Source organism: Pteropus vampyrus, unplaced genomic scaffold, assembly GCF_000151845.1.
Source record: "Pteropus vampyrus isolate Shadow unplaced genomic scaffold, Pvam_2.0 Scaffold516, whole genome shotgun sequence".
NCBI classification, from domain to species: Eukaryota; Metazoa; Chordata; class Mammalia; order Chiroptera; family Pteropodidae; genus Pteropus; species Pteropus vampyrus.
The window spans coordinates 268,995-280,816 of record NW_011889297.1 but is presented as its reverse complement, the minus strand read 5'-3'; the positions used below and the strand labels follow the sequence as shown (position 1 = coordinate 280,816).

The window sequence follows — 11,822 nt, the reverse complement described above, 5'->3', positions numbered from 1 at the left end:
ACTTGTCAGTTTTAGAAAAATTCAAAGCTACCTAGATCACAGTTTTTTCATCATCAGCCTACTTCCATTTTTTTTAATAATGTTTTATTATGATGACATTGATTAACAAAATCCAGTAAGTTTCATGTGTACAGTTTAACAGTAAGGCATATATATATTGCACTGTGTGTTCACACCCATATTTAGATTTATGTGTCACCACATATTTGACCCCTTTTATCCCGTCTACCTCCCCTATCCCTGTCCTTCCTTAACTTTGATACCACTAGTCTATTGTCCATGTCCACGAGTCTCTGTTTCTTTGTCCTCTTCGTTTGTTGCTTTTAGGTTTATATCTCACATATAAGTGATATAATGTGGTTTTCAACTTTATCTGTCTAGCTTATTTCCTTTAGCATGATTATCTCGAGGTCCATCCATATTGTTGCAAATGGTGCATTTCATCTCTTCTTATGGCTGAGTAATATTCCATTGTATATATATACCATAGTTTCTTTAGCCAATCATCTATCATAGGACACTTTGGTTGCTTCCATGTCCTGGCCACCATGAATAATGCTGCTATGAACATTGGTGTGCAAATATATTTTTGGATATGAGTTTTCAAGTTTTTGGGGTAAATACCCAGTAGAGGGATTGCTGGATCACATGGTTGATCAATTCTTAGTTTTTGGAGGAATCTCCATACTATTTTCCATAGTGGCCGTACCAATTTTCAGTCCCACGAGAAGTATATGAGTGTACCTTTTCTCTCACAACCTCCTAACACTTGTTACTACTTGTCTTGTTAATAGCCATTGTTATAGGTGGGAGATGGTATCTCATTATGGTTTTGATTTGCATTTACCTAATAGCTAGTGATATTGAGCATTCTTTCATATGTTTGTTAGCCATTTGTATGTCTTCTTGGGAGAAGTGTCTGTTCAGGTCCTCTGCTTATTTTTTAATTGGATCGTTTGTTTTTGTCGTTGTTATTGTCGTTATTGAGTTTTATAACTCCTTTGTATATTTTGTATATTGGGCCCTTATCGAAGGCGTTGCTTACAAATATCTTCTCTCATTTGGACGATTGTCTCTTTGCCTTGTTGATAGTTTCTTTTTCTGTACAGAAGCTTTTTAGTTTGATGTAGTCCCATTCATTTATTTTTGGTTTTACTTCCCTTGTCTTTGAGATCAAATTCATAAGGTCCTCTTTAAGTTCAAGGTCCATGAGTTTAGTTCCTATGTGTTCTTCTATGCCATTGATTGTTTCAGATATTATATTGAGTTAATTTGGGTGTGTGGTGATAGACAACAGTCTAGTTTAAGTCCTTTGAAGGTGACTTTCCAGTATTCCCAGCACCATCTATTGAAACGGTTTTGCTTTCAGCACTCTATGTTTTTGGCTCTTTTGTCGCAAATTATTTGCCCATAAACATGGGTTTACTTCTGGACTCTTGACTCTGTTCCACTGGTCTGTATGTCTGTTTTCTGCCAATACCTTGCCATTTTGATTATTGTCACATTGTAGTATAGTTTGAAGTCAGGCAGAATGATGCCTCCCACCTCATTCTTTTTTTTCTCAGAATGGCTTTGACAATTCAGTGTCTTTTGTGCTTGCATACTATTCTGATAATTTTTTGTTTTATTTCTTTAAAAATGCCGATGGGATTTGATGGGGATTGCATTAAATCTGCATAATGCTATTGGTAATAGAGTCATTTTAACTATGTTGATTCTTACAATCTAAGAACATGGGATATCTTTCCATTTCTTTGTACCTTCTTTGATTCCTATTAATAGGATCTGTAGTTTTCATCATATAGGTCCTTCACATGTTTCGTTAAATTTATTCCTCGGTATTTTATTCTTTTTGTTGAAATTGCAAAAGGAATGATTTTATCTACTTCTTTCTCTGACAATTCATTATTACATTATAGGAACTCTATGGATTTTTAAACACTGATTTTTTATCCAGAAACTTTACCATATTTGGTTATTGTTTCCAGTTGTGTTCTTGTGGAGTCTTTAGGGTTTTCTATATAGAGAATCATGTCATCCACAAATAGTGATATTGACTCCTTCATTTACTATTTGGATGCCTTTTATATCTTTCTCTTGCCTGATTGCACTCTATAGGGCATCCAATGTTATAACAGAGGCAATAATGGACAGCCTTGCCTTGTTCTTGACCTTAGAGGGAAGGTTTTTAGGTTTCACCATTAAATATAATGTTGGCTGAGGGTTTCTCATATATGGCCTTTATTATGTTAAGGTACTTTCCTTCTACACAAATTTTGCTAAGTGTTTTGATCATAAATGGATATTGTATCTTGTCGAAGGCATTTTCTGCATCTATTGAATGATCATATGATTCTTATTTTTAAATTTGTTTATGTGGTGTATCACATTGATTGATTTGTGTATCATGAACCATCCCTGTACTCCTAGGATGCAGCACACTTAATCATAGGGTATAATCTTTTCAAAATTTTGCTGTAATTGGTTCGCTAGTATCTTATTTAGGATTTTTGCATCTGTATTCATGAGAGATATTGGTCTGTAGGTTTCTTTTTGTCTGTTATCTTTAGTAGGTTTTGGTATCAGAGTAATATTGGCCCCATGAAGTGATTTAGGAAGTATTGCCTTCTCTTTGATTTTTTTTTTTTTGGAGGAGTTTGAGGAGAATAGATATTAAATCTCCTTTGAATGTTAGGTAGAATTTACTGGTGAAGCCATCTGGACCTGGACTTTTACTTTTTGGTAGGTTTGATGATTGTTTCAATTTCCATACTGCTGATCGTTCTATTTGGATTTTCAGTTCTTCTTTATTCAAACTAGAATGGTTGTATCTTTCTAAGTACTGGTCCATTTCTTTTAGGTTATTAAATTTGGTGTTATATACTTTTTCATAGTATTCTTGTATGATCCTTTATATTTCTGCATTGTCTGTCATCATTTTCTTCTTTCATTCCTGTTTTTATTTATTTGTGTCCTTTCTTTTTTTTCTTTAGTGAGTCTAGCCATGGGTTTGTCACTTTTACTAACCTTCTCAAAGGATTAGCTCTTTGTTGCATTTATTTTTTGTATTGATTTTTTTTTAAATTTCATTTATTTCTCCTCTAATTTTGATTATTAATTTCTGTCTGCTAACTTCAGGTTTCATTTGTTATTACTTTTCTAGTTTTTAAGATGAAGTGTTAAATTGTTTATTTGGACTTATTCTTATTTTTTGAGATAGGCCTGTAATTATATGAACTTTCTTCTTATGACAGCTTTTGCTTTGTTCCCAAAGTTTCAATATGTTGTACTATCATTATCATACATTTCTCTGTGTCTCTTAATTTCTCTTTTGATTTCTTCTCTGACCAAGTCATTCTTCAATAACATGTTGTATAATCTCCCTGCATTTTTGGTTCTTCTTGCTTTCGTTTACAGCAATCTCCAGCTTCAAAGCATTATGATCAGAGAATATGGTTAATATGATTTCAACCCTCTTATATTGTTGAGGCTATCTCTGTGTTCTAATATATGGTCCATCCTTGAGAATGTTCCATGTGCACTAGAAAAGAGTATATAAGTAGCTCTTTTGGGATGATAGGCTCTGTAAATGTCAATTATGTCCAGGTTTTCTAATGTGTCATTTAAGGATGTTATTTCCTTATTGATTTTTTGTTTGGATGATCTGTCCATATCCGACAATGGGATATTTAGGTCCCCTAGTAAAATAGTGTTTTGGTCTGTTTCTCCCTTGAGTCCAGTTAGTAATTGATTTACATATTTTGGGGGTCCTTGACAGGGAGCATAGATATTAATAAGTGTTATGTCTTCTTGGTGTATGATTTTGTTTATCATTATGAAATGTCTTTCTTTACTTTTTTTTTTTTTCGAAGTCTTTTTGTCTGATAGTAGTACTGGTACTCCTGCTTTTCTCTAAGTGTCACTTGCTTGAAATATCATTTTCCAACTTTTTACTTTGAGTCTATATTTGTCTTTGGAACTGAAATGTGTCTTCTGGAGGCAGTATATGGTTGTGTTTTGTTTTTTGATTCAGTCTGCAACTCTGTGCCTTTTTATTTGTGAATTCAGTCCATTTATGTGTAGGGTGATTATTGAAACTGAGGATTTCCTATAGCCATTTTATCTTTTGCTTTCTGTTAGCTCGGTTTTTCCATTGCTTCCCTGTTCTTGTGTGTCTGTTTTTATTATTAGTAGTAGTATTTTATTAGTAGTAGTATTTTGTTTGAGTTTTGTGGATTTTCCCTCTGTTTCTCCTTGTCTTATGTTACACACTTCGGTTCTGAATCTTTAGTGTGTGGTTACCATTCCAAATATGTAGAGGATAGTTATGTATATATAGTAGTCCATTTTCTTCTGCAAGTGCCTTGTCTTCATTCTCCTTTGCGAATATGGATCTTTTAATCCTCTCTTTTTCTGTTATTGTTGTCTCAGTTTGTCCTTATGTATGTTGAACATTCATCACTATCTTGCTATAGCAAATCTCTTCTTATTGTTTATGCTTATCATGCCCTGTTCTTACTAAGGGTTGCACTCCTCTGTTTCTATTAGCCTGCTAGTTGCCTTATTCATAGTTATGTATTTTTTTGTGATTTTATTTCAAGTGAGTGGACCTATTTCAGTATTTGCTGTAGTGCAGACCTCATAGTGGAGAATTCCCTTCATTTTTGTATGTCTGGAAAGGTGTTTATTTCTCCTTTATGTCTAAAGGAAAGCGTTGCTGGATACATCATTCTTGTTTCATAGTTCCTTTCATTTACTAGTTTGAATATTTGATTCTACTCCTTTCTGGCTTGTAAAGTTTGTGCTGAGAAGTTCAACAATAATCTAATAGGTTTTCCATTATAGTTTACCATCTTCTTTTCCCTGGCTTCCCTGAAAATTCTTTCTTTGTCATTGATTTTCGATAATTTCAATAAAATGTGTCTTGGTGAAGGCCTTTTTGGGTTGAGATAATTGGGTACTCTGTTGACTTCTTGAATTCCAAGCTACAGTTCATTACTTATATTTGAAACATTCTCATCAACTATTTGTCTGAAAATGCTTTCTAACCTCTTCTCTTTTTCATCTTCTAGAATGGCTATTATTCTTATGCTTTCTTTCCTGATGGTATCAGCTAGTTCTTGTATTTCTCTTTCATTATTTTTCATTCTTCATTTTCTCTCTTCTTTCTTCTGATTTATTTATTTATTTCTAGATTTCTGTCTTCTATATACCTGATTCTTTTCTCCATTTGGTTGACTCTATTTCCCAAACTTGATGTTTCATTTTTCATCTCTTTCAGTGTGTTCTTCATCTCCAGAAGTTCTGTTTGATTCTTTTTGAAGGTTTCAATCTCCTTGCTGAAGAACTCATTCTGCTCACTTAGTTGTTCTTTCAATTCTTGGAATTGTTGATATAAATTGTTTTGGATCTCACTGAGTTTTTTTCAGAAGTACCATCCTGAATTCTCCAACATTTAAGTCACATATTTCCATGTCTTTAAGCTTATTTTCTGGATATTTTTTCTCTTTCTTTCTGAGTTGCTTTATTACCTTGTTTGTTTATGGTGCTTAATGGACTATTTCTTTGTCCGCACATTAATGGAAATATGTTCTGCTTTTTTCTAGAAAGATTTATTATATAAAGGTCTCTCTTTAACTTCTTGATATGATGGTGTTTTTCTTTTGGTTTCCAGTTGGTGGCGTCTAAGCCTGTTGGATCTCTGTTTTACATAAAGTCTTAATAATTCCTTTTTTTTTCTTATAAGTATTAAAATATGTTTGCTACCCTCAGTCTCAATCCCTGTCATTGTTAGTAGCAATTTTGGTGGCGTTTGCTCAGATTCCCCTGGGGGTCTCTGGTGTTTGGTCTTGCAGAATAATGTGGGAGGGGCCTTTTGCATTGGCAGATGGGGGCTGCAGCTCAGCCTAGTGTTTTGCAACTGCAGCTGGTAATAATCAACTGTTGCTTCTCTGTCGTCACTACTTCTCTGCTTTCTGCCCTGATCCCTTGGCAGTGCTACTGTGTGGAACTCACAGCTCTCTCAGGCAGGTCTGTTCAAGAAACCTACCACACCATCTCCCCTCCCTCTCCTCCTGCAGGGAGCTCCATTTGCAAGAGGCAGCTTCTCCAAGTCTATCCCCCGATTCTTGGTCTTCTGACCTGTGGTAGCTTTTATTAGCAGATCCCTTGCTCAGATGTGCTTGTGTGCAGGTTTGGGTTTTTCTTTGTTGAGTTTTAGATATTCAGCTTATTGTTGTTTCAAGGTGAGAGATCTGGGGACATCGCTCACTCTGCCATGTTTCTGATATCATGTCCAACTCCCATATTTTATCTTAGCCCAGGGATAAGACTTAATCTGGAAGATGGTCTGGGCCAGGAAATTTTTGTCTTGGTTGATACAGTTATTTTATCTGGTGTATCTATTTGTCTGTGGACAAGAGAGAAATAGAGAGAGAACAATTATCAATTGTTTAGTGCTTCATCATTTACAAAGCACTCCTCATGCCAATTCTATGGAAAATGTGATTATACTGTGCTCCTTATAAGAGGAGACTGAGACTCAAGTTTTGTGCTTTGTTTGCCCAGGAAGGCACAACTGAAAGGTGTTAGTATCAGGGCTTAAAGGATGATCACGCAAGTATAGTTCTCAGCTCTTGCAATCAGATCAAATCTGCCTCTCAGACTTCATGAAGATATGCAGTGAATGCTAAGACTAAGTACTTCAAGGTACAATGCAAATTATGCTTACAATAGGCTCCCATTCTTGTCTTCTCTACTTTACTTGTATACCACATTCGTATTACTTATCTGGAAACACTTCTTTCATCATGCCACTTCTTGTTTCAAGAGCTACTAATAATTCTTCATTGCCTTCCTAATCAAGTCCAAATTCCTTGGAACTTTTTTGGTCAGATCCTCTCACAATCTGAAATCTTACCCCTACATCAACTCTCCAACATGTAGAAAATCAAGTAATGGAGAGCTTCTTCAGGGTACAACCTTTGTCCTCTTTTAATTAACCACTTGGCTTCTCCCATAGCAGGCCACTTTCCTGCCCTAGGAGAAGGTAGGACACACTGACTTCTGAAATCTTGACGTTGGTGAGGTGTTATCCATGTGATGTTAGGCAAGTTATTCAGCCAACCTGGTCTTCAATTTTTTGAATTTTTATAGAGGGAGAAACAATTATAGCATGCTATGATAATAGTCCTTTCTTCCTTCAAAATGCCCTTTAGTGCCAAGACAGGGTAGATAGAGGAGACTGGGACATGAAGAGATTGTGACCTAGTGGGCTTCCTTTCAGAATCACAGCAGGCAGTGCATGAAATATTTTGATTTTCTTAGAAGACCACTGGCAGCCTTTATTGTTATTGACTTCAGGAGTGTGATGTATAATAGTGAAAAAGCAGCTGTGTATGGATTGTCTATTGTCCTATGTTAAATGGTAGGAAGAGGGGAAACCCAGCTCTGTGGTCCTGACCAGTGAAGCTTATTTTTTTGTCACCACAGAGAAGGAAATGATGTTCTTGCTAAGCTGGTTCAATTATGTCTGATGATAATGCCTACAGAATAAGAGGATTTTAGCAGCCAGAGGTTTTGCTCAGCATTGGCCCCTGCTGTGACAAACCTGAGCAGAAATGATCTACTCAAAAATCACCCCTATAGGAGAAACATCTGCTGGCATGGTTTATAATATATCAGCACTAGGGCACCAGGGAAAGTATTCCAGCAGGTGCAAAAGAAGCTGGTTGTTGACCTGGAAAGAGGTCAACATTTGATACATAGGGAATTGCAAAATAACAAAATGTGAGGGTTTGGGGGGACTTTAAGGATCCTGTTAGTAATCCCTATTTTCAATTTCAAAACAGGAGATTGATCATAGCTTTTCTGAGTCTTACTTTCTTCAGGCTAAAGAATCAGAGTCTTTTGTTGTTCAACTATTTCTCATATGACATGGTTTTGTATCCATTCGGTAAATATTAGCCAGCTGGGAAATTTCGGATCACCTTACAGTGTCCCCGGAGCAGTGATTCTGTTGCTTGACACTCTGAGGGTTTTCCTAAGAAAGTAGAGAGACAGTGCTGTAATCTATTTCCACTGAGGCTAAAAAAGGAAATTGGTTGAAGCCACATGGCAAGAGAGGCTTAAATTTTACCCCAAAAGGTAAATTTGGGAAATATGTCATCAGGAGGTCTCTTGGCCTTCTTTACATATCCTGAAGAAAATCATCCAAAGCCACACAGGATACAATGTTGAAATAGTCTGGATAATTTTCAGGGAAGAGGAGACCACCCTGTAGTTTGGTGAAGGATCACCAAACTTTTATAACTCTTGAAAAATGGATTTTTTCACTATCCTTTTGCCCATATAATAGGCATTAGCACTTCTCTGTTTCCCATTATGATTCCCTTCCGCCATCTCCACTTTTTTTTTTTTTTATAATGGGGCCAAGAAACCATAGGTGTCTTCCCAGAGGCACTATATTCACATAAAGACTTCATCCCAAGTATAAACAAAAGGAGAAGAGAGATTACATTTCCTTAGGCCTGTTACCTGATTTTGTTTTCCCTGTGGCCCACTTTAATTAACCATGTTTATTCCAGACAAATAAACAAATGGCTTGCCAGTTGATCAGATATTGTTATGGCAAGGAAAATAAGTTTGTTCATCAACAGTCTAGTGCCTTCTCATTTTATATTTAGGGAAACTGAATCTCAGAAAAACATTGTCTAAAGCCTCATAACACACTGGTGGAAGAATCAGTTAGAATTCTGTTTTTCTGGTTCATTGTTCTTTTAACTACACCTCTCAGCCTATAGAATATGAGTTGTAGAGCAGGAAAAGTTTTTATTGAAAATTATTCCTTCTCCTATGACCAGTGAGAAAAATACAGTGGAGAAGTAAATGGGGAAATGGACATGATTCCATATTTTCTCTGGAATAGAACTGTTGTCTCTGTTCATCAATCCATGGCAAAGAACAATAACTCCACCTGCCTACTCTCAGTACGATCTGAAGAAAGTCTCCTAAATGGCACCAAACCCAGAAGGAAAACTGTTTCTTTGAGATGCCATTATTCAACTAAAAGCACTTGCTTGTTTAATTCTGTTGAGTGTAGATTGAGTATAGCACAGTATGGATGTACATGTTAAACCTTGCTGAAAAAATCACTTGTTGAGAATACTTCACCATGCCATATATGAGCTTGGGTTGCTAAACAACTGCTTTGAATTAAGTTTTCCCAACATAGATGGGGCCAAATGGCTTCTCAAGGTTAGAGAATAAGACCAAGAAAAAACACTAGATAAGTATGACTTGAATTGAGTTTCATTCATGCTGGCCAGGATGAGGTTCTTGCTAGGCCAAGCTATGTGCAAAATGACAACTATGCTTAGCTATCACTCTCCATATCTAAGCTCTCTAAGACTCTGGGGGCAGATAGAAGGAACGACTGTACAATTTGGAGGGCTACTCTGGGCTATAGAGAGACTATACTTGAGGGGTGGAGATAGGAGTCAAGAAACTTATCAAAATCAATGGAAAATATAAGATTTAAATATGGTGCGAAAACCCCCAAATCAATGAGACAATTTTCTAACTTACTCCCTGTTTAACTTCTATCAGCAGATTTCTTGTCTCTTCCTCACATCTAATTACTATATCAGCATATATCTTCTGACCTCTTACACATCTAAGCATCATCACCGAAGGAGCTGATTAAAAACTGACAGCGGACTCATGTATTGAAGGAGAGGGCCAGGAATGGGAAGGGATCTGGGAAAGATATCTTATGAGTAATGATTGAGGGTCCTTGGCATGCTTATCCTGGAGAAGAGAGATATGAAGGAAGAGTGACAGAAGGTTTATGGTTTCACATCCTTAGGATAACTGTCTGCTGAACACAGTTATGTAGTAGAACTGGGCTGTGTAGAGAAAAGAACCTTTGGAAATTAGGATTATGATCCATTGTCTGCCACAAATCTCTGTATGTACTTGAACAAATTGCTCTTCTTTTTTTGAGCTTAATTCTCTTATTTGTAGGTCAAGAAAGCAGAACTAGGACCCATGGGTGGATGTTTCACTAAGACACAGATTTCAGCTCAATTTATAAAGAAGTTCCTACAATCAAAGTTGTCTAAAAAGTTTCCTTAGGAAGTAGTGAGTTCCCCATTGAGACTGTTTTTGTATTTATTGGCTATTTGTATTTCACCTTCTGGGAAATTTCTGTTCATATTTTTTAGTCTACTTTCTTAGGGTTTGGACTTTTTCTTACTTGTAGGAGCTATTTATATATTTATCTTTCATTAGTTATAAATATTTTCTACCAGTCTATTGCTTATCTTTTAACTTTTGTCTTTTGTTATATAGAAACTTTAAATTTCTCAGTATTTTTCCTTGTAATTCTAAATATTTTATAAATATGCTTTGATACTTTTATACTTCTATATAGTTCTAATACTTTTATGATTTTCTTTCCCTCTTTTATAATTAAAGCTTTAAAATATCTTTAATTTATATTTGTGTATGGTGTGAAGAATGATCTAACTTATGTTTTCAAAATAATTGCAAATTATCTGACATTATTTATTAAATATGTCATATATACACACACTCTTTCTGTTCCATTGATTTGTCTATTTTTGCACCAATGCCACACTGTGTAAATGATCGTAAATTTATGATATGTGTTGATACTTGGTGGAACAAGTACCTATTCTAAGTTTTTTAAATATAATAGACAACTAGTTGCTTGCATTTACATTGTACAATTCAATGAGTTTTTTTCCCAATTATAGTTGGTATACAACACACCATCCAAGCTGTACAGTATATTGACAAGAGATACACACAACTCACAAAGCACTCACCCCACCAAATCTAGAACCTCTCCTGCCCCCCATATTCATTCCAACATTATTAACCATCTTTCCCATGCTATACTCTACATCCTCATGTCTACTCTGCAACCATCCACCTGCACCTCTCAGTCCCTTTGCTCTCTTTCCCCACTTCCCCCTCCCATCTAGTATCTCTCAAAATATTCTCTATCTATGAGTTTATTTCCACTTTTCTTGTTGTTGTTGATTTTGTTCTTTAGATTCCACATGTCCATTTCGTTCAACACAATGCCCTCTAGGTCTATCAAAACAATATCTTTTTCCATCCCCTTCTCCTTAGTCTGTGTATGTCTTTTAATCTCAAGTAAGTCTCTTGTAGGCAGCATATGTCAAGATCTTGATTTATTATCCACTCAGCCACTCTTTTGATTGGAGCACTTAATTCTTCTCCATTTGAGGTACTCGTTTATAGGACTGTAGTTGTTACCATTATTTATTCTTTTTTTTTTTTAATGCCTACAGCTTCTGGTCTTCCTAGGTCGTCTCCCATCCAAGTACTAACCAGGTCCGACCCTGCTTAGCTTCCAAGATCAGACGGGATCAGGCTTGTTCAGGGAGGCATGGCCGTAGACTCTTTATTCATGTTTTTGATACTTGGTTTTTCTTCTTAAAGAAGTCCCTCCAACATTTCCTGTAATACTGGCTTGGTGATGATAAATTCCTTTAGCTTACTTTTGTCTGGAAAACTCTTTATCTGTCCTTCCACTCTAAATGATAGCTTTGCTGGACAGAGTATTTTTGGTTGTAGATCCTAGGTTTTCATCACATTGAATATTTTGTGCCAAGCCCTTCTGTCCTGCATGGTTTCTTTTGAGAGATCAGCTGCCAGTCTTATGGGTGCTCCCTTGTAGGTAACTACCTGCTTATCTTTTGCCGCTTTTAAGACTCTCTCTTTATATTTAGCTTTAGCATTTTAATTATGATGTGTCCTGGTGTGGGACT

General features: G+C 35.9%; 1 pseudogene; it reads right to left on the bottom strand.

Moving 5' to 3' along the window:
* Nucleotides 1-11,333: 11,333 nt before the first annotated feature.
* On the bottom strand, nucleotides 11,334-11,452 carry LOC111733047 (annotated as a pseudogene).
* Between the last annotated feature and the right edge of the window lie 370 nt (nucleotides 11,453-11,822).